The sequence below is a fragment of the Colletes latitarsis genome, chromosome 12, assembly GCF_051014445.1.
Source record: "Colletes latitarsis isolate SP2378_abdomen chromosome 12, iyColLati1, whole genome shotgun sequence".
Lineage (NCBI taxonomy): Eukaryota > Metazoa > Arthropoda > Insecta > Hymenoptera > Colletidae > Colletes > Colletes latitarsis.
The window spans coordinates 7,349,584-7,371,184 of NC_135145.1; positions in this window are offsets into that span (position 1 = coordinate 7,349,584).

Below are 21,601 nucleotides of genomic sequence, written 5' to 3' on the forward strand. Positions count from 1 at the left end.
CGAATAAACCCAAGATCTGGCCAACAAGTATGCGCAGAAGGCAAAATCATGAGCCAGATGCGGGCATATCCCAGACCTACCCCAGACCTAACCGGTGTTATCCTCTAAAATATTGATCGAAACCGAGTTTAATGGACTGTTTCAGTGTGGTACCACATTACTACGTGATTCAAACCAGAGAAAACCAAGGATCTGGCCAACAAGAATGCGGACAAGGCAAAATCATGAGCCAGATGCGGGTATAACCCAGACGTAACCCAGACCTAACCTGTGTTATCCTCTAAAATATTGATCGAAACCAAGTTTAGTGGTCTGTTTCCGCGTGGAACCACATTACTACGTGATTCTAACCCGAAAAAACCCTGGATCTGTCCAACAAGTATGCGAAGATGGTAAAATCATGAGCCAGATGCGTGCATAACCCAGACCTAACTCAGACCTAACCGGTGTTATCCTCTAAAATAATGATCGAAACCAGGTTTAATTGACTGTTTCAATGTGGTACCACATTACTACGTGATTCAAACCCGTAAAAACCCAGGATCTGGCCAACAAGTATGCGCCGAAGGCAAAATCTTGAGCCAGATGCGGGCATAACCCAGACCTAACCCAGACCTGACCGATGTTATCCTCTAAAATATTGATCGAAACCAAGTTTAATGGACTGTTTCAGAGTGGTACCACATTACTACGTGGTTCAAACCAGAGAAAACCAAGGATCTGGCCAACAAGTATTGGAAGAAGCAAAATCATGAGCCAGATGCGGGCATAAACCAGCCCTATCCCAAACCTAACCAGTGTTACCGACTAAAATACTGACCGAATCCAGGTTTAGTTGACTGTTACTGTGTGGTACCACACTACGTGGTTCAAATCCGAAAAAACCCAGAATCTGGCCAACAAGTATGCGAAGAAGGCAAAATCATGCGCCAGATGCGGGCAAACCCCAGACCTAACCGTTGTTATCCTCTAAAATGTGGATCGAAACCAGGTTTAATTGACTCTTTCAGTGTGGTACCCCATTACTCCGTGATTCAAACCAGAGAAAACCAAGGATCTGGCCAACAAGAATGCGGAAAAGGCAAAATCATGAGGCAGATGCGGGCATAACCCAGACCTAACCCAGACCTAACCAGTGTTACCGACAAAAATACTGACCGAATCCAGGTTTAATTGACTGTTACTGTGTGGTACCACACTACGTGATTCAAATCCGAAAAAACCAAGGATCTGGCCAACAAGTATGCGAAGAAGGCAAAATCATGAGCCAGATGCGGCATAACCCAGACCTAACCGGTGTTATCCTCTAAAATGTGGATCGAAACCAGGTTTAATTGACTCTTTCAGTGTGGTACCCCATTACTCCGTGATTCAAACCAGAGAAAACCAAGGATCTGGCCAACAAGAATGCGGAAAAGGCAAAATCATGAGGCAGATGCGGGCATAACCCAGACCTAACCCAGACCTAACCAGTGTTACCGACAAAAATACTGACCGAATCCAGGTTTAATTGACTGTTACTGTGTGGTACCACACTACGTGATTCAAATCCGAAAAAACCAAGGATCTGGCCAACAAGTATGCGAAGAAGGCAAAATCATGAGCCAGATGCGGCATAACCCAGACCTAACCGGTGTTATCCTCTAAAATATTGATGGAAACCAGGTTTAATTGTCTGTTTCAGTGTGGTACCACATTACTACGCGATTCGAACCAGAGAAAACCAAGGATCTGGCCAACAAGAATGCGGAAAAGGCAAAATCATCAGCAGATGCGGGCATAACCCAGACCAATCCCAGACCTAACCGGTTTTATCATCTGAAATATTGATCGAAACCAGGTTTAATTGACTGTTTCAATGTGGTGCCAAATTACTACGTGATTCAAACCCGAATAAACCCAAGATCTGGCCAACAAGTATGCGCAGAAGGCAAAATCATGAGCCAGATGCGGGCATATCCCAGACCTACCCCAGACCTAACCGGTGTTATCCTCTAAAATATTGATCGAAACCAAGTTTAATGGACTGTTTCAGTGTGGTACCACATTACTACGTGATTCAAACCAGAGAAAACCAAGGATCTGGCCAACAAGAATGCGGACAAGGCAAAATCATGAGCCAGATGCGGGTATAACCCAGACGTAACCCAGACCTAACCTGTGTTATCCTCTAAAATATTGATCGAAACCAAGTTTAGTGGTCTGTTTCCGCGTGGAACCACATTACTACGTGATTCTAACCCTAAAAAACCCAGGATCTGGCCAACAAGTTTGCGAAGAAGGCAAAATCATGAGTCAGATGCGGGCATAACCCAGACCTAACACAGACCTAACCGGTGTTATCCTCTAAAATATTGATCGAAACCAAGTTTAATGGACTGTTTCAGTGTGGTGCCACATTACTACGTGATTCAAACCCGAAAAAACCCAGGATCTGTCCAACAAGTATGCGAAGATGGTAAAATCATGAGCCAGATGCGTGCATAACCCAGACCTAACTCAGACCTAACCGGTGTTATCCTCTAAAATAATGATCGAAACCAGGTTTAATTGACTGTTTCAATGTGGTACCACATTACTACGTGATTCAAACCCGTAAAAACCCAGGATCTGGCCAACAAGTATGCGCCGAAGGCAAAATCTTGAGCCAGATGCGGGCATAACCCAGACCTAACCCAGACCTGACCGATGTTATCCTCTAAAATATTGATCGAACCCAAGTTTAATGGACTGTTTCAGAGTGGTACCACATTACTACGTGGTTCAAACCAGAGAAAACCAAGGATCTGGCCAACAAGTATTGGAAGAAGCAAAATCATGAGCCAGATGCGGGCATAAACCAGGCCTATCCCAAACCTAACCGGTTTTATACTCTAAAATATTCATCGATACCAGGTTTAATCGTCTGTTTCAGTGTGGTACCCCATTGCTACGTGATTCAAACCAGAGAAAACCAAGGATCTGGCAAACAATAATGCGGAAATGGCAAAATCATGAGGCAGATGCGGGCATAACCCAGACCTAACCCAGACCTAACCAGTGTTACCGACTAAAATACTGACCGAATCCAGGTTTAGTTGACTGTTACTGTGTGGTACCACACTACGTGGTTCAAATCCGAAAAAACCCAGAATCTGGCCAACAAGTATGCGAAGAAGGCAAAATCATGCGCCAGATGCGGGCAAACCCCAGACCTAACCGTTGTTATCCTCTAAAATGTGGATCGAAACCAGGTTTAATTGACTCTTTCAGTGTGGTACCCCATTACTCCGTGATTCAAACCAGAGAAAACCAAGGATCTGGCCAACAAGAATGCGGAAAAGGCAAAATCATGAGGCAGATGCGGGCATAACCCAGACCTAACCCAGACCTAACCAGTGTTACCGACAAAAATACTGACCGAATCCAGGTTTAATTGACTGTTACTGTGTGGTACCACACTACGTGATTCAAATCCGAAAAAACCAAGGATCTGGCCAACAAGTATGCGAAGAAGGCAAAATCATGAGCCAGATGCGGGCATAACCCAGACCTAACCCAGACCTAACCGGTTTTATCCACCAAAATATTGATCGAAAACAAGTTTTATTGTCTGTTTCAGTGTGGTACCACATTACTACGTGATTCAAACCCGAGAAAACCCAAGATCTGGCCAACAAGTATGCGCAGAAGGCAAAATCATGAGCCAGATGCGGGCATATCCCAGACCTAACCCAGACCTAACCGGTTTTATCCACCAAAATATTGATCGAAAACAAGTTTTATTGTCTGTTTCAGTGTGGTACCACATTACTGCCTGATTCAAACAAGATAAGACCAAGGTTCTGGTCAATAAGTATGCGCAGAGGGCAAAATCATGAGCCAGATGCGGGCACATCCCATACCTCACCCAGACCTAACCGGTTTTATCCACCAAAATATTGATCGAAACCAGGTTCAATTGTCTGTTTCAGTGTGGTACCCCATTGCTACGTGATTCAAACCAGAGAAAACCAAGGATCTGGCAAACAAGAATGCGGAAATGGCAAAAACATGAGGCAGATGCGGGCATAACCCAGACCTAACCCAGACCTAACCAGTGTTACCGACTAAAATACTGACCGAATCCAGGTTTAATTGACTGTTACTGTGTGGTACCACAACTACGTGATTCAAATCCGAAAAAACCCAGAATCTGGCCAACAAGTATGCGAAGAAGACAAAATCATGTGCCAGATGCGAGCAAACCCAAGACCTAACCGTTGTTATCCTCTAAAATGTGGATCGAAACCAGGTTTAATTGACTCTTTCAGTGTTGTACCCCATTACTCCGAGATTCAAACCAGAGAAAACCAAGGATCTGGCCAACAAGAATGCGGAAAAGGCAAAATCATGAGGCAGATGCGGGCATAACCCAGACCTAACCAGTGTTACCGACTAAAATACTGACCGAATCCAGGTTTAATTGACTGTTACTGTGTGGTACCACACGACGTGATTCAAATCCGAAAAAACCCAGAATCTGGCCAACAAGTATGCGAAGAAGGCAAAATCATGCGCCAGATGCGGGCAAACCCCAGACCTAACCGTTGTTAACCTCTAAAATGTGGATCGAAACCAGGTTTCATTGACTTTTTCAGTGTGGTACCCTATTACTCCGTGATTCACACCAGAGAAAACCAAGGATCTGGCCAACAAGAATGCGGAATAGGCAAAATCGTGAGCCAGATGCGGGCATAACCCAGACCTAACCCAGTCCTAACCGGTGTTACCGACTAAAATACTGACCGAATCCAGGTATAATTGACTGCTACCGTGTGGTTCCACATTACTACGTGATTCAAACCCGAAAAAACCCAGGATCTGTCCAACAAGTATGCGAAGAAGGTAAAATCATGAGTCAGATGGGGGCATAACCCAGACCTAACCCAGGCCTAACCGGTGTTACTGTCTAAAATACTGACCGAATCCAGGTTTAATTCACTGTTACTTCGTGGTACCACATTATTACGTGATTCAAATCCGAAAAAACCAAGGATCTGGCCAACAAGTATGCGAAGAAGGCAAAATCATGAGCCAGATGCGGCATAACCCAGACCTAACCGGTGTTATCCTCTAAAATATTGATCGAAACCAGGTTTAATTGTCTGTTTCAGTGTGGTACCACATTACTACGCGATTCGAACCAGAGGAAACCAAGGATCTGGCCAACAAGAATGCGGAAAAGGCAAAATCATCAGCAGATGCGGGCATAACCCAGACCAATCCCAGACCTAACCGGTTTTATCATCTGAAATATTGATCGAAACCAGGTTTAATTGACTGTTTCAATGTGGTGCCAAATTACTACGTGATTCAAACCCGAATAAACCCAAGATCTGGCCAACAAGTATGCGCAGAAGGCAAAATCATGAGCCAGATGCGGGCATATCCCAGACCTACCCCAGACCTAACCGGTGTTATCCTCTAAAATATTGATCGAAACCAAGTTTAATGGACTGTTTCAGTGTGGTACCACATTACTACGTGATTCAAACCAGAGAAAACCAAGGATCTGGCCAACAAGAATGCGGACAAGGCAAAATCATGAGCCAGATGCGGGTATAACCCAGACGTAACCCAGACCTAACCTGTGTTATCCTCTAAAATATTGATCGAAACCAAGTTTAGTGGTCTGTTTCCGCGTGGAACCACATTACTACGTGATTCTAACCCTAAAAAACCCAGGATCTGGCCAACAAGTTTGCGAAGAAGGCAAAATCATGAGTCAGATGCGGGCATAACCCAGACATAACACAGACCTAACCGGTGTTATCCTCTAAAATATTGATCGAAACCAAGTTTAATGGACTGTTTCAGTGTGGTGCCACATTACTACGTGATTCAAACCCGAAAAAACCCAGGATCTGTCCAACAAGTATGCGAAGATGGTAAAATCATGAGCCAGATGCGTGCATAACCCAGACCTAACTCAGACCTAACCGGTGTTATCCTCTAAAATAATGATCGAAACCAGGTTTAATTGACTGTTTCAATGTGGTACCACATTACTACGTGATTCAAACCCGTAAAAACCCAGGATCTGGCCAACAAGTATGCGCCGAAGGCAAAATCTTGAGCCAGATGCGGGCATAACCCAGACCTAACCCAGACCTGACCGATGTTATCCTCTAAAATATTGATCGAACCCAAGTTTAATGGACTGTTTCAGAGTGGTACCACATTACTACGTGGTTCAAACCAGAGAAAACCAAGGATCAGGCCAACAAGTATTGGAAGAAGCAAAATCATGAGCCAGATGCGGGCATAAACCAGGCCTATCCCAAACCTAACCGGTTTTATACTCTAAAATATTCATCGATACCAGGTTTAATCGTCTGTTTCAGTGTGGTACCCCATTGCTACGTGATTCAAACCAGAGAAAACCAAGGATCTGGCAAACAATAATGCGGAAATGGCAAAATCATGAGGCAGATGCGGGCATAACCCAGACCTAACCCAGACCTAACCAGTGTTACCGACTAAAATACTGACCGAATCCAGGTTTAGTTGACTGTTACTGTGTGGTACCACACTACGTGGTTCAAATCCGAAAAAACCCAGAATCTGGCCAACAAGTATGCGAAGAAGGCAAAATCATGCGCCAGATGCGGGCAAACCCCAGACCTAACCGTTGTTATCCTCTAAAATGTGGATCGAAACCAGGTTTAATTGACTCTTTCAGTGTGGTACCCCATTACTCCGTGATTCAAACCAGAGAAAACCAAGGATCTGGCCAACAAGAATGCGGAAAAGGCAAAATCATGAGGCAGATGCGGGCATAACCCAGACCTAACCCAGACCTAACCAGTGTTACCGACAAAAATACTGACCGAATCCAGGTTTAATTGACTGTTACTGTGTGGTACCACACTACGTGATTCAAATCCGAAAAAACCAAGGATCTGGCCAACAAGTATGCGAAGAAGGCAAAATCATGAGCCAGATGCGGCATAACCCAGACCTAACCGGTGTTATCCTCTAAAATATTGATGGAAACCAGGTTTAATTGTCTGTTTCAGTGTGGTACCACATTACTACGCGATTCGAACCAGAGAAAACCAAGGATCTGGCCAACAAGAATGCGGAAAAGGCAAAATCATCAGCAGATGCGGGCATAACCCAGACCAATCCCAGACCTAACCGGTTTTATCATCTGGAATATTGATCAAAACCAGGTTTAATTGACTGTTTCAATGTGGTGCCACATTACTACGTGATTCAAACCCGAATAAACCCAAGATCTGGCCAACAAGTATGCGCAGAAGGCAAAATCATGAGCCAGATGCGGGCATATCCCAGACCTACACCAGACCTAACCGGTGTTATCCTCTAAAATATTGATCGAAACCAAGTTTAATGGACTGTTTCAGTGTGGTACCACATTACTACGTGATTCAAACCAGAGAAAAACCAAGGATCTGGCCAACAAGAATGCGGACAAGGCAAAATCATGAGCCAGATGCGGGTATAACCCAGACGTAACCCAGACCTAACCTGTGTTATCCTCTAAAATATTGATCGAAACCAAGTTTAGTGGTCTGTTTCCGCGTGGAACCACATTACTACGTGATTCTAACCCTAAAAAACCCAGGATCTGGCCAACAAGTTTGCGAAGAAGGCAAAATCATGAGTCAGATGCGGGCATAACCCAGACGTAACACAGACCTAACCGGTGTTATCCTCTAAAATATTGATCGAAACCAAGTTTAATGGACTGTTTCAGTGTGGTGCCACATTACTACGTGATTCAAACCCGAAAAAACCCAGGATCTGTCCAACAAGTATGCGAAGATGGTAAAATCATGAGCCAGATGCGTGCATAACCCAGACCTAACTCAGACCTAACCGGTGTTATCCTCTAAAATATTGATCGAAACCAGGTTTAATTGACTGTTTCAATGTGGTACCACATTACTACCTGATTCAAACCCGTAAAAACCCAGGATCTGGCCAACAAGTATGCGCCGAAGGCAAAATCTTGAGCCAGATGCGGGCATAACCCAGACCTAACCCAGACCTGACCGATGTTATCCTCTAAAATATTGATCGAAACCAAGTTTAATGGACTGTTTCAGAGTGGTATCACATTACTACGTGTTTCAAACCATAGAAAACCAAGGATCTGGCCAACCAGTATGCGGAATAGGCAAAATCGTGAGCCAGATGCGGGCATAACCCAGACCTAACCCAGTCCTAACCGGTGTTACCGTCTAAAATACTGACCGAATCCAGGTATAATTGACTGCTACCGTGTGGTTCCACATTACTACGTGATTCAAACCCGAAAAAACCCAGGATCTGTCCAACAAGTATGCGAAGAAGGTAAAATCATGAGTCAGATGGGGGCATAACCCAGACCTAACCCACGCCTAACCGGTGTTACTGTCTAAAATACTGACCGAATCCAGGTTTAATTCACTGTTACTTCGTGGTACCACATTATTACGTGATTCAAATCCGAAAAAACCAAGGATCTGGCCAACAATTTTGCGAAGAAGGCAAAATCATGAGCCAGATGCGGCATAACCCAGACCTAACCGGTGTTATCCTCTAAAATATTGATCGAAACCAGGTTTAATTGTCTGTTTCAGTGTGGTACCACATTACTACGCGATTCGAACCAGAGAAAACCAAGGATCTGGCCAACAAGAATGCGGAAAAGGCAAAATCATCAGCAGATGCGGGCATAACCCAGACCAATTCCAGACCTAACCGGTTTTATCATCTGAAATATTGATCGAAACCAGGTTTAATTGACTGTTTCAATGTGGTGCCACATTACTACGTGATTCAAACCCGAATAAACCCAAGATCTGGCCAACAAGTATGCGCAGAAGGCAAAATCATGAGCCAGATGCGGGCATATCCCAGACCTACCCCAGACCTAACCGGTGTTATCCTCTAAAATATTGATCGAAACCGAGTTTAATGGACTGTTTCAGTGTGGTACCACATTACTACGTGATTCAAACCAGAGAAAACCAAGGATCTGGCCAACAAGAATGCGGACAAGGCAAAATCATGAGCCAGATGCGGGTATAACCCAGACGTAACCCAGACCTAACCTGTGTTATCCTCTAAAATATTGATCGAAACCAAGTTTAGTGGTCTGTTTCCGCGTGGAACCACATTACTACGTGATTCTAACCCTAAAAAACCCAGGATCTGGCCCACAAGTTTGCGAAGAAGGCAAAATCATGAGTCAGATGCGGGCATAACCCAGACCTAACACAGACCTAACCGGTGTTATCCTCTAAAATATTGATCGAAACCAAGTTTAATGGACTGTTTCAGTGTGGTGCCACATTACTACGTGATTCAAACCCGAAAAAACCCAGGATCTGTCCAACAAGTATGCGAAGATGGTAAAATCATGAGCCAGATGCGTGCATAACCCAGACCTAACTCAGACCTAACCGGTGTTATCCTCTAAAATAATGATCGAAACCAGGTTTAATTGACTGTTTCAATGTGGTACCACATTACTACGTGATTCAAACCCGTAAAAACCCAGGATCTGGCCAACAAGTATGCGCCGAAGGCAAAATCTTGAGCCAGATGCGGGCATAACCCAGACCTAACCCAGACCTGACCGATGTTATCCTCTAAAATATTGATCGAAACCAAGTTTAATGGACTGTTTCAGAGTGGTACCACATTACTACGTGGTTCAAACCAGAGAAAACCAAGGATCTGGCCAACAAGTATTGGAAGAAGCAAAATCATGAGCCAGATGCGGGCATAAACCAGGCCTATCCCAAACCTAACCGGTTTTATACTCTAAAATATTCATCGATACCAGGTTTAATCGTCTGTTTCAGTGTGGTACCCCATTGCTACGTGATTCAAACCAGAGAAAACCAAGGATCTGGCAAACAATAATGCGGAAATGGCAAAATCATGAGGCAGATGCGGGCATAACCCAGACCTAACCCAGACCTAACCAGTGTTACCGACTAAAATACTGACCGAATCCAGGTTTAGTTGACTGTTACTGTGTGGTACCACACTACGTGGTTCAAATCCGAAAAAACCCAGAATCTGGCCAACAAGTATGCGAAGAAGGCAAAATCATGCGCCAGATGCGGGCAAACCCCAGACCTAACCGTTGTTATCCTCTAAAATGTGGATCGAAACCAGGTTTAATTGACTCTTTCAGTGTGGTACCCCATTACTCCGTGATTCAAACCAGAGAAAACCAAGGATCTGGCCAACAAGAATGCGGAAAAGGCAAAATCATGAGGCAGATGCGGGCATAACCCAGACCTAACCCAGACCTAACCAGTGTTATCCTCTAAAATATTGATGGAAACCAGGTTTAATTGTCTGTTTCAGTGTGGTACCACATTACTACGCGATTCGAACCAGAGAAAACCAAGGATCTGGCCAACAAGAATGCGGAAAAGGCAAAATCATCAGCAGATGCGGGCATAACCCAGACCAATCCCAGACCTAACCGGTTTTATCATCTGGAATATTGATCAAAACCAGGTTTAATTGACTGTTTCAATGTGGTGCCACATTACTACGTGATTCAAACCCGAATAAACCCAAGATCTGGCCAACAAGTATGCGCAGAAGGCAAAATCATGAGCCAGATGCGGGCATATCCCAGACCTACCCCAGACCTAACCGGTGTTATCCTCTAAAATATTGATCGAAACCAAGTTTAATGGACTGTTTCAGTGTGGTACCACATTACTACGTGATTCAAACCAGAGAAAACCAAGGATCTGGCCAACAAGAATGCGGACAAGGCAAAATCATGAGCCAGATGCGGGTATAACCCAGACGTAACCCAGACCTAACCTGTGTTATCCTCTAAAATATTGATCAAAACCATGTTTAGTGGTCTGTTTCCGCGTGGAACCACATTACTACGTGATTCTAACCCTAAAAAACCCAGGAGCTGGCCAACAAGTTTGCGAAGAAGGCAAAATCATGAGTCAGATGCGGGCATAACCCAGACCTAACACAGACCTAACCGGTGTTATCCTCTAAAATATTGATCGAAACCAAGTTTAATGGACTGTTTCAGTGTGGTGCCACATTACTACGTGATTCAAACCCGAAAAAACCCAGGAACTGTCCAACAAGTATGCGAAGATGGTAAAATCATGAGCCAGATGCGTGCATAACCCAGACCTAACTCAGACCTAACCGGTGTTATCCTCTAAAATATTGATCGAAACCAGGTTTAATTGACTGTTTCAATGTGGTACCACATTACTACCTGATTCAAACCCGTAAAAACCCAGGATCTGGCCAACAAGTATGCGCCGAAGGCAAAATCTTGAGCCAGATGCGGGCATAACCCAGACCTAACCCAGACCTGACCGATGTTATCCTCTAAAATATTGATCGAAACCAAGTTTAATGGACTGTTTCAGAGTGGTACCACATTACTACGTGTTTCAAACCAGAGAAAACCAAGGATCTGGCCAACAAGAATGCGGAATAGGCAAAATCGTGAGCCAGATGCGGGCATAACCCAGACCTAACCCAGTCCTAACCGGTGTTACCGTCTAAAATACTGACCGAATCCAGGTATAATTGACTGCTACCGTGTGGTTCCACATTACTACGTGATTCAAACCCGAAAAAACCCAGGATCTGTCCAACAAGTATGCGAAGAAGGTAAAATCATGAGTCAGATGGGGGCATAACCCAGACCTAACCCACGCCTAACCGGTGTTACTGTCTAAAATACTGACCGAATCCAGGTTTAATTCACTGTTACTTCGTGGTACCACATTATTACGTGATTCAAATCCGAAAAAACCAAGGATCTGGCCAACAATTTTGCGAAGAAGGCAAAATCATGAGCCAGATGCGGCATAACCCAGACCTAACCGGTGTTATCCTCTAAAATATTGATCGAAACCAGGTTTAATTGTCTGTTTCAGTGTGGTACCACATTACTACGCGATTCGAACCAGAGAAAACCAAGGATCTGGCCAACAAGAATGCGGACAAGGCAAAATCATCAGCAGATGCGGGCATAACCCAGACCAATCCCAGACCTAACCGGTTTTATCATCTGAAATATTGATCGAAACCAGGTTTAATTGACTGTTTCAATGTGGTGCCACATTACTACGTGATTCAAACCCGAATAAACCCAAGATCTGGCCAACAAGTATGCGCAGAAGGCAAAATCATGAGCCAGATGCGGGCATATCCCAGACCTACCCCAGACCTAACCGGTGTTATCCTCTAAAATATTGATCGAAACCGAGTTTAATGGACTGTTTCAGTGTGGTACCACATTACTACGTGATTCGAACCAGAGAAAACCAAGGATCTGGCCAACAAGAATGCGGACAAGGCAAAATCATGAGCCAGATGCGGGTATAACCCAGACGTAACCCAGACCTAACCTGTGTTATCCTCTAAAATATTGATCGAAACCAAGTTTAGTGGTCTGTTTCCGCGTGGAACCACATTACTACGTGACTCTAACCCTAAAAAACCCAGGATCTGGCCCACAAGTTTGCGAAGAAGGCAAAATCATGAGTCAGATGCGGGCATAACCCAGACCTAACACAGACCTAACCGGTGTTATCCTCTAAAATATTGATCGAAACCAAGTTTAATGGACTGTTTCAGTGTGGTGCCACATTACTACGTGATTCAAACCCGAAAAAACCCAGGATCTGTCCAACAAGTATGCGAAGATGGTAAAATCATGAGCCAGATGCGTGCATAACCCAGACCTAACTCAGACCTAACCGGTGTTATCCTCTAAAATAATGATCGAAACCAGGTTTAATTGACTGTTTCAATGAGGTACCACATTACTACGTGATTCAAACCCGTAAAAACCAGGATCTGGCCAACAAGTATGCGCCGAAGGCAAAATCTTGAGCCAGATGCGGGCATAACCCAGACCTAACCCAGACCTGACCGATGTTATCCTCTAAAATATTGATCGAAACCAAGTTTAATGGACTGTTTCAGAGTGGTACCACATTACTACGTGGTTCAAACCAGAGAAAACCAAGGATCTGGCCAACAAGTATTGGAAGAAGCAAAATCATGAGCCAGATGCGGGCATAAACCAGGCCTATCCCAAACCAAACCGGTTTTATACTCTAAAATATTCATCGATACCAGGTTTAATCGTCTGTTTCAGTGTGGTACCCCATTGCTACGTGATTCAAACCAGAGAAAACCAAGGATCTGGCAAACAATAATGCGGAAATGGCAAAATCATGAGGCAGATGCGGGCATAACCCAGACCTAACCCAGACCTAACCAGTGTTACCGACTAAAATACTGACCGAATCCAGGTTTAGTTGACTGTTACTGTGTGGTACCACACTACGTGGTTCAAATCCGAAAAAACCCAGAATCTGGCCAACAAGTATGCGAAGAAGGCAAAATCATGCGCCAGATGCGAGAAAACCCCAGCCCTAACCGTTGTTATCCTCTAAAATGTGGATCGAAACCAGGTTTAATTGACTCTTTCAGTGTGGTACCCCATTACTCCGTGATTCAAACCAGAGAAAACCAAGGATCTGGCCAACAAGAATGCGGAAAAGGCAAAATCATGAGGCAGATGCGGGCATAACCCAGACCTAACCCAGACCTAACCAGTGTTATCCTCTAAAATATTGATGGAAACCAGGTTTAATTGTCTGTTTCAGTGTGGTACCACATTACTACGCGATTCGAACCAGAGAAAACCAAGGATCTGGCCAACAAGAATGCGGAAAAGGCAAAATCATCAGCAGATGCGGGCATAACCCAGACCAATCCCAGACCTAACCGGTTTTATCATCTGGAATATTGATCAAAACCAGGTTTAATTGACTGTTTCAATGTGGTGCCACATTACTACGTGATTCAAACCCGAATAAACCCAAGATCTGGCCAACTAGTATGCGCAGAAGGCAAAATCATGAGCCAGATGCGGGCATATCCCAGACCTACCCCAGACCTAACCGGTGTTATCCTCTAAAATATTGATCGAAACCAAGTTTAATGGACTGTTTCAGTGTGGTACCACATTACTACGTGATTCAAACCAGAGAAAACCAAGGATCTGGCCAACAAGAATGCGGACAAGGCAAAATCATGAGCCAGATGCGGGTATAACCCAGACGTAACCCAGACCTAACCTGTGTTATCCTCTAAAATATTGATCAAAACCAAGTTTAGTGGTCTGTTTCCGCGTGGAACCACATTACTACGTGATTCTAACCCTAAAAAACCCAGGATCTGGCCAACAAGTTTGCGAAGAAGGCAAAATCATGAGTCAGATGCGGGCATAACCCAGACCTAACACAGACCTAACCGGTGTTATCCTCTAAAATATTGATCGAAACCAAGTTTAATGGACTGTTTCAGTGTGGTGCCACATTACTACGTGATTCAAACCCGAAAAAACCCAGGATCTGTCCAACAAGTATGCGAAGATGGTAAAATCATGAGCCAGATGCGTGCATAACCCAGACCTAACTCAGACCTAACCGGTGTTATCCTCTAAAATATTGATCGAAACCAGGTTTAATTGACTGTTTCAATGTGGTACCACATTACTACGTGATTCAAACCCGTAAAAACCCAGGATCTGGCCAACAAGTATGCGCCGAAGGCAAAATCTTGAGCCAGATGCGGGCATAACCCAGACCTAACCCAGACCTGACCGATGTTATCCTCTAAAATATTGATCGAAACCAAGTTTAATGGACTGTTTCAGAGTGGTACCACATTACTCCCTGATTCAAACCAGAGAAAACCAAGGATCTGGCCAACAAGAATGCGGAAAAGGCAAAATCATGAGGCAGATGCGGGCATAACCCAGACCTAACCCAGACCTAACCAGTGTTACCGACTAACATACTGACCGAATCCAGGTTTAATTGACTGTTACTGTGTGGTACCACACTACGTGATTCAAATCCGAAAAAACCCAGAATCTGGCCAACAAGTATGCGAAGAAGGCAAAATCATGCGCCAGATGCGGGCAAACCCCAGACCTAACCGTTGGTAACCTCTAAAATGTGGATCGAAACCAGGTATAATTGACTGTTACCGTGTGGTTCCACATAACTACGTGATTCAAACCCGAAAAAACACAGGATCTGTCCAACAAGTATGCGAAGAAGGTAAAATCATGAGTCAGATGGGGGCATAACCCAGACCTAACCCAGGCCTAACCGGTGTTACTGTCTAAAATACTGACCGAATCCAGGTATAATTCACTGTTACATCGTGGTACCACATTACTACGTGATTCAAATCCGAAAAAACCAAGGATCTGTCCAACAAGTATGCGAAGAAGGTAAAATCATGAGTCAGATGGGGGCATAACCCAGACCTAACCCAGGCCTAACCGGTGTTACTGTCTAAAATACTGACCGTATCCAGGTTTAATTCACTGTTACATCGTGGTACCACATTACTACGTGATTCAAATCCGAAAAAACCAAGGATCTGGCCAACAAGTATGCGAAGAATGCAAAATCATGAGCCAGATGCGGCATAACCCAGACCTTACCGGTGTTATCCTCTAAAATATTGATCGAAACCAAGTTTAATGGACTGTTTCTGTGTGGTACCACATTACTACGTGATTCAAACCCGAAAAAACCCAGGATCTGTCCAACAAGTATGCGAAGAAGGTAAAATCATGAGTCAGATGGGGGCATAACCCAGACCTAACCCAGGCCTAACCGGTGTTACTGTCTAAAATACTGACCGAATCCAGGTTTAATTCACTGTTACTTCGTGGTACCACATTACTACGTGATTCAAATCCGAATAAACCCAAGATCTGGCAAACAAGTATGCGCAGCATGCAAAATCATGAACCAGAAGCGGGCATAACCCAGACCTAACCCAGACCTAACCGGTTTTATCCTCTAAAATATTCATCGAAATCAGGTTTAATTGACTGTTTCAATGTGGTACCACATTACTACGTGATTCAAACCCGAAAAACCCTAGGATCTGTCCAACAAGTATGCGAAGAAGGTAAAATCATGAGCCAGATGCGGGCATAACCCAGACCTAACCCAGACCTTACCGGTGTTATGTTCTAAAATGTGGATCGAAACCAGGTATAATTGTCTGTTTCAGTGTGGTACCACATTACTACCTGATTCAAACAAGAGAAAACCGAGGTTCTGACCAACAGGAATGCGGAAAAGGCAAAATCATGAGCCAGATGTGGACATAACCCATACCTAATCCAGACCTAACCGGTTTTATCCTCTAAAATATTGATCGAAACCAGGTTTAATTGACTGTTACAGTGTCGCACCACATTACTACGTGATTCAAATCCGAAAAAACCCAGGATCTGGCCAACAAGTATGCGAAGAAGGCAAAATCATGAGCCAGATGCGGGCATTACCCACACCTAACTCAGACCTAACCGGTTTTATCCTCTAAAATATTCATCGAAATCAGGTTTATTTGACTGTTACTGTGTGGTTCCACATTACTACGTGATTCAAACGCGAAAAAACCCAGAATCTGGCCAACAAGTATGCGAAGGAGGCAAAATCATGAGCCAGATGCGGGCATAACCCAGACCTAATCCAGACCTAACCGGTGTTATGTTCTAAAATGTGGATCGTAACCAGGTTTAATTGTCTGTTTCAGTGTGGTACCACATTACTACCTGATTCAAACAAGATAAAACCAAGGTTCTGCTCAACAGGAACGCGGAAAAGGCAAAATCATGAGCCAGATGTGGACATAACCCATACCTAACCCAGACGTAACCGGTTTTATCCTCTAAAATATTGATCGAAACCAGGTTTAATTGACTGTTACAGTGTGGTGCCACACTACTTCGTGATTCAAACCCGAAAAAACCAAGGATCTGGCCAACAAGTATGAGAAGAAGGCAAAATCATGAGCCAGATGCGGCCATAACCCAGACCTAACCCAGACCTAATCGGTTTTATCCTCTAAAATATTCATCGAAAACAAGTTTAATTGTCTGTTTCAGTGTGGTATCACATTACTACCTGATTCAAACCAGAGAAAACCAAGGTTCTGACCAACAAGTATGCGGAGAATGCAAAATCATTAGCCAGACTCGGGCATAACCTAGACCTATCCCAGACCTAACCGGTGTTACCGACTAAAATACTGACCGAATCCAGGTTTAATTGACTGTTGCATCGTGGAACCACATTACTACGTGATTCAAACCAGTGAAAACCAAGGATCTGGCCAACAAATTTGCGAAGAAGGCAAAAACATGAGCCAGATGCGGGCATAACCCAGAGCTAACCCAGAACTAACCGGTGTTATCCTCTAAAATATTGATCGAAACCAAGTTTAATGGACTGTTTCAGTGTGGTACCACATTACTACGTGATTCAAACCAGAGAAAACCATGGATCTGGCAAACAAGAATGCGGGCAATGCAAAATCATGAGCCAGATGCGGGTATAACCCAGACGTAACCCAGACCTAACCTGTGTTATCCTCTAAAATATTGATCGAAACCAAGTTAAGTGGTCTGTTTCCGCGTGGAACCACATTACTACGTGACTCAAACCCGAAAAAACCCAGAATCTGGCAAACAAGTATGCGAAGAAGGCAAAATCATGAGCCAGATGCGGGCATAACCCAGACCTAACCCAGACGTAACCGGTGTTATCCTCTAAGATATTGATCGAAACCAGGTTTAATTGTCTGCTTCAGTGTGGTACCACAATACTACGTGATTCAAACCCGAAAAAATCCAGGATCTGGCCAACAAATTTGCGAAGAAGGTAAAATCATGAGCCAGATGCGGGCATAACCCAGACCTAACCCAGACCTAACCGGCGTTATCCTCTAAAATATTGATCGAAACCAGGTTTAATTGTCTGTTTCAGTGTGGTACCACATTACTACGTGATTCGAACCAGAGAAAACCAAGGATCTGGCCAACAAGAATGCGGAAAAGGCAAAATCATGAGCCAGATGCGGTCACAACCCAGACCAATCCCAGACCTAACCGGTTTTATGAGCTGAAATATTGATCGAAACCAGGTTTAATTGACTGTTTCAATGTGGTAACACATTACTACATGATTCAAACCCGAAAAAACCCAAGATCTGGCCAACAAGTATGCGCAGAAGGCAAAATCATGAGCCAGATGCGGGCATAACCCAGACCTAACCCAGACCTTACCGGTGTTATGTTCTAAAATGTGGATCGAAACCAGGTTTAATTGTCTGTTTCAGTGTGGTACCACATTACTACCTGATTCAAACAAGAGAAAACCGAGGTTCTGACCAACAGGAATGCGGAAAAGGCAAAATCATGGGCCAGATGTGGACATAACCCATACCTAATCCAGACCTAACCCGTTTTATCCTCTAAAATATTGATCGAAACCAGGTTTAATTGACTGTTACAGTGTCGCACCACATTACTACGTGATTCAAATCCGAAAAAACCCAGGATCTGGCCAACAAGTATGCGAAGAAGGCAAAATCATGAGCCAGATGCGGGCATTATCCACACCTAACTCAGACCTAACCGGTTTTATCCTCTAAAATATTCATCGAAATCAGGTTTATTTGACTGTTACTGTGTGGTTCCACATTACTACGTGATTCAAACGCGAAAAAACCCAGGATCTGGCCAACAAGTATGCGAAGAAGGCAAAATCATGAGCCAGATGCGGGCATAACCCAGACCTAATCCAGACCTAACCGGTCTTATGTTCTAAAATGTGGATCGTAACCAGGTTTAATTGTCTGTTTCAGTGTGGTACCACATTACTACCTGATTCAAACAAGATAAAACCAAGGTTCTGCTCAACAGGAATGCGGAAAAGGCAAAATCATGAGCCAGATGTGGACATAACCCATACCTATCCCAGACCTAACCGGTTTTATCCTCTAAAATATTGATCGAAACCAGGTTTCATTGACTGTTTCGCTGTGGTACCACATTACTACGTGATTCAAACCCGAAAAAACACAGGATCTGTCCAACAAGTATGCGAAGAAGGTAAAATCATGAGTCAGATGGGGGCATAACCCAGACCTAACCCAGGCCTAACCGGTGTTACTGTCTAAAATACTGACCGAATCCAGGTATAATTCACTGTTACATCGTGGTACCACATTACTACGTGATTCAAATCCGAAAAAACCAAGGATCTGTCCAACAAGTATGCGAAGAAGGTAAAATCATGAGTCAGATGGGGGCATAACCCAGACCTAACCCAGGCCTAACCGGTGTTACTGTCTAAAATACTGACCGTATCCAGGTTTAATTCACTGTTACATCGTGGTACCACATTACTACGTGATTCAAATCCGAAAAAACCAAGGATCTGGCCAACAAGTATGCGAAGAATGCAAAATCATGAGCCAGATGCGGCATAACCCAGACCTTACCGGTGTTATCCTCTAAAATATTGATCGAAACCAAGTTTAATGGACTGTTTCTGTGTGGTACCACATTACTACGTGATTCAAACCCGAAAAAACCCAGGATCTGTCCAACAAGTATGCGAAGAAGGTAAAATCATGAGTCAGATGGGGGCATAACCCAGACCTAACCCAGGCCTAACCGGTGTTACTGTCTAAAATACTGACCGAATCCAGGTTTAATTCACTGTTACTTCGTGGTACCACATTACTACGTGATTCAAATCCGAATAAACCCAAGATCTGGCAAACAAGTATGCGCAGAAGGCAAAATCATGAACCAGAAGCGGGCATAACCCAGACCTAACCCAGACCTAACCGGTTTTATCCTCTAAAATATTCATCGAAATCAGGTTTAATTGACTGTTTCAATGTGGTACCACATTACTACGTGATTCAAACCCGAAAAACCCTAGGATCTGTCCAACAAGTATGCGAAGAAGGTAAAATCATGAGCCAGATGCGGGCATAACCCAGACCTAACCCAGACCTTACCGGTGTTATGTTCTAAAATGTGGATCGAAACCAGGTTTAATTGTCTGTTTCAGTGTGGTACCACATTACTACCTGATTCAAACAAGAGAAAACCGAGGTTCTGACCAACAGGAATGCGGAAAAGGCAAAATCATGAGCCAGATGTGGACATAACCCATACCTAATCCAGACCTAACCGGTTTTATCCTCTAAAATATTGATCGAAACCAGGTTTAATTGACTGTTACAGTGTCGCACCACATTACTACGTGATTCAAATCCGAAAAAACCCAGGATCTGGCCAACAAGTATGCGAAGAAGGCAAAATCATGAGCCAGATGCGGGCATTACCCACACCTAACTCAGACCTAACCGGTTTTATCCTCTAAAATATTCATCGAAATCAGGTTTATTTGACTGTTACTGTGTGGTTCCACATTACTACGTGATTCAAACGCGAAAAAACCCAGAATCTGGCCAACAAGTATGCAAAGGAGGCAAAATCATGAGCCAGATGCGGGCATAACCCAGACCTAATCCAGACCTAACCGGTGTTATGTTCTAAAATGTGGATCGTAACCAGGTTTAATTGTCTGTTTCAGTGTGGTACCACATTACTACCTGATTCAAACAAGATAAAACCAAGGTTCTGCTCAACAGGAACGCGGAAAAGGCAAAATCATGAGCCAGATGTGGACATAACCCATACCTAACCCAGACGTAACCGGTTTTATCCTCTAAAATATTGATCGAAACCAGGTTTAATTGACTGTTACAGTGTGGTGCCACACTACTTCGTGATTCAAACCCGAAAAAACCAAGGATCTGGCCAACAAGTATGAGAAGAAGGCAAAATCATGAGCCAGATGCGGCCATAACCCAGACCTAACCCAGACCTAATCGGTTTTATCCTCTAAAATATTCATCGAAAACAAGTTTAATTGTCTGTTTCAGTGTGGTATCACATTACTACCTGATTCAAACCAGAGAAAACCAAGGTTCTGACCAACAAGTATGCGGAGAATGCAAAATCATTAGCCAGACTCGGGCATAACCTAGACCTATCCCAGACCTAACCGGTGTTACCGACTAAAATACTGACCGAATCCAGGTTTAATTGACTGTTGCTTCGTGGAACCACATTACTACGTGATTCAAACCAGTGAAAACCAAGGATCTGGCCAACAAATTTGCGAAGAAGGCAAAAACATGAGCCAGATGCGGGCATAACCCAGAGCTAACCCAGAACTAGCCGGTGTTATCCTCTAAAATATTGATCGAAACCAAGTTTAATGGACTGTTTCAGTGTGGTACCACATTACTACGTGATTCAAACCAGAGAAAACCATGGATCTGGCAAACAAGAATGCGGACAATGCAAAATCATGAGCCAGATGCGGGTATAACCCAGACGTAACCCAGACCTAACCTGTGTTATCCTCTAAAATATTGATCGAAACCAAGTTAAGTGGTCTGTTTCCGCGTGGAACCACATTACTACGTGACTCAAACCCGAAAAAACCCAGAATCTGGCAAACAAGTATGCGAAGAAGGCAAAATCATGAGCCAGATGCGGGCATAACCCAGACCTAACCCAGACGTAACCGGTGTTATCCTCTAAGATATTGATCGAAACCAGGTTTAATTGTCTGCTTCAGTGTGGTACCACAATACTACGTGATTCAAACCCGAAAAAATCCAGGATCTG